Raw genomic sequence first — 3407 nt, 5'->3', positions numbered from 1 at the left:
AGATTGCCCAACCTTCCTTCTGAGGAGTGGCTGGTGGGTTTGAACTGCCAGCCTTCTGGTTAGCAGTCAAGTGCTTTAGCTACTATGCTACCAGAGCTCCCTTTTAATATATAGGCTAATATATTTTTTGAGTCATGTGTATTTGTGTCCCCTACTAGATCTATGAGGACAGAGACACTTTCTTTTCTGTCTCTTATCCTTAATTTTTAGTACAGACTCTGGGAATATAGTAGATACTCAATGAATAATTGGGTTTTACAAAATGATGTTGCCACAGTAGCTTAAATAAATTAATGTTTCCATTTGAAATGACCTTTTTTTGGGCAGCTAATTCATGAAACATACCATGTAACTCTTAGAAAATATAAAGTATATTATTTCTTTATAACAAGTACTAAAAAGCAGTAACACATCAGTAATAACCCTACACTTGGGACCAAATCTGACAAGTTGGAAATCAATGACAGTTTGTTATAGAGAGGGAGGTTATCAGAAATTCTCTGACCAATTGAAAAAAAAATAAATAAAAACCCTCTCTTCTTCAAGATCCAGTTCAAATGTTACCTTCCTCACTCACCAACTGAAGCTTTTTTGATTACCATAAGTAGCAGTAAAGGAGCTCTGGTTGTGCAGTTTCTAAAGCATTTGACTCCTAACCAGAAGGTTGGAGCTTCAAACCCATTAGCTTCTCTGTGGAAGGAAGATGGGGGGGGGGCAATCTACTTCTGTAAAGATTTACTGCCTTGGAAACCCAATGTTTGGTCACTGTGAGTCGGAATTGACTCAGTGGCAGTGAGTTTGTTTATTTATTTTTTTGAGGTAGAAGTAATCCTTTCCCCAATTATATTAATGTAGCACATCACACATAGCTTCTAGTGTAGTATTTATCCTAATAGATAATAATTACTTGTAAATCTGTCACTTCTTCTTAGCATATCAGCACTAACAGGTCATGAATCATGTCTTGCTATTTGTATCTCTAGTGCCTATCACAGTCCTAAACCAAAACTGAACTCACTACCTTCTAGTCAGTTCGACTCACAGTGGTTCCTCCTTGGGTTTCCGAGGTGGTATCTCAGCAGAAGGTCAGGTGGTATCCTGATCTTCCTTCCGAGGAGTGGCTGGTGGGTTTGAACCACCAGCCTTCTGGTTAGCAGTCAAATGCCTTAGGCACTACATCACCAGAGCTCTCATCACAGTGCCTAGTGAATTAAAAAAAAATGTTGATCATTGATGTAGATCTAAGTATGACCTTTGTTAACTCTGCAGAGACTCCAAATGTTTTTTTTTTTTCATTCAGATGTTGTTGTTATTATTGTTAGGTGCCATTGTATTGGTTCCAACTCATGTTGTTGTTATGTCCTGACAGTCGGACCCAACTCATAGCGACCCCTCTCCTTGGGTTTCCAAGGCAGTATCACTACGGAAATAGATTGCCCGACTTTCCTTCTGAGGAGTGGCTGGTGAGTTTAAACCACCAGCCTTCTGGTTAGCAGTCAAGTGTCTTAGGCACTACACCACCAGTTGTTGTTGTTATGTGCCCTCGAGTCGGACCCAACTCATAGCGATCCCTCCTTGGGTTTCCGAGGGAGTATCACTACGGAAGTAGATTGCCCCATCTTCCTTCCAAGGAGTGGCCAGTGGGTTTGAACCGCCAGCCTTCTTGTTAGCAGTCAAGTGCCTTAGCCACTATGCTACCAGAGTGAACCCATATACAACAGAATGAAATACTGCCCAGTCCTGTACCATCCTCACAGTTGTTTCTGTGTTTGATTCCATTGTTGCAGCCATTGTGTAAGTCCACCTCATTGAGAGGCTTCTTCTTTTTCACTGACTATCTACTTTACCAAGCATGATGTCCTTCTCCAGTACTGTTGCTTCCTAATAGCATGTCCAAAATATGTAAGAAAAAGTCTTGCCGTCCTTGCTTCTAAGGAGCATTTTGGCTATATTTTTTCCAAGATAGATCTCTTCATTCTTCCTGTACTCCATGGTGTATTCAATATTTTTCAACAACAACATAATTTAAAGGCATCATTTTATCTTCAGTCTTACTTACTAATCATCCCTCTTTTACGTGCATGTTGTGACTAAAAATACTATGGCTTGGGTCAGGCACACCTTAGTCCTCAAAGTGATATCTTTCCTTTTAACACTTTAAAGAGGTCTTTTGCAGCATATTTCCTATTCTATACCTCCCATTCTATGTCCTCTTTATTTATTATTTTTATTTTTATTGTGCTTTAGGTGCAAGTTTACAGAGCAGAGTTTGTTTTACATTCAACATTTTGTGTACATTTGCTTTCACTCCCCAGTTACCATCCCCAACCCTAACCCACTCTCTTCCCTTCCCTGTCCAGTAACCACCCCCACCATGCCCCTCATAGTATGTGTCCTCCATTTCCTTTGTGCAAATGTTGCCCCTCGGGTGCCCTATGGTCAATTGCTCCAAGGTATGAATCTCCATAGAGTATGTGGGTGCATCACCCTGGGTTGAGTGGTCTGCATATATGTCTTATTTACTATTGGGGTGAGAGCCAGCCCCTAGGAGTGAGTTTTACTCCAGGCCTGAAGTGTATCCCAGGGGTATAGTATTGGGGATTGCCCCAGACTCCATTTTTTATGACCTGTTCAATTTCTCCCTTTGTTATGGGTCTGTTCAAGCATTCTGTCTCTGAGTGGTGTAGTTTAGGTAGATCTTGTGATTCCAGAAACTTGTCCATCTCTTCTAAGTTCTCAAATCTGTCAGAGTACAGTTTTTCATAATATCCTGTCAGTATCTTTTTTATTTCAGTTGATTCTATTGTGATGACACCCTTTTGCTTTACTATTGTGATTTGCATCTTCTCTTTCTTTTCTTTTGTTAGATTTGCCAATGGTTTATTGATTTTGTTAATCTTTCTGAAGAACCAGCTCTTTGTTTTGTTGATTTTCTCTATTTTTTTTTCTGTTCCATTTATCTCTACTCTGATCTTTATTATTTCCTTACTTCTAGATTCTATAGGATTCTTTTGTTGTTCTTTTTCTAATTGTTGGAGTTGTTCAGTTAGAGTGTTGATTTTGTTTTTTTCCTTTTTTTTTTTTTGATGTATGCATTTATTGCTATAAACTGACCTCTGAGTACTGCTTTCACTGTGTCCCGTAGGTTTTGGTAAGATGTATCTTCATTCTCGTTTGTTTCTAGGAATTTTTTTATTTCACTTTTTATTTCTTCTATTACCCAGTAGTTTTTGAGGAGTGTATTGTTCACCCTCCACATGTGTGATGTTTTTTCCTTGATCTTCCTATTATTAATGTCTAGTGCCTAAGGAACGAGAAAGGAGCTCTGGTAGCATAGTGCATAAGGCACTTGACTGCTAACCAGAAAGCTGGCGGTTCAAACCCACCAGCCACTCCTTGGAAGGAAG

The sequence above is a fragment of the Orycteropus afer genome, unplaced genomic scaffold (assembly GCF_000298275.1).
Source record: "Orycteropus afer afer isolate SDZICR_OR568_19922 unplaced genomic scaffold, OryAfe1.0 scaffold00154, whole genome shotgun sequence".
Lineage (NCBI taxonomy): Eukaryota > Metazoa > Chordata > Mammalia > Tubulidentata > Orycteropodidae > Orycteropus > Orycteropus afer.
This window is presented reverse-complemented; position numbering follows the sequence as displayed.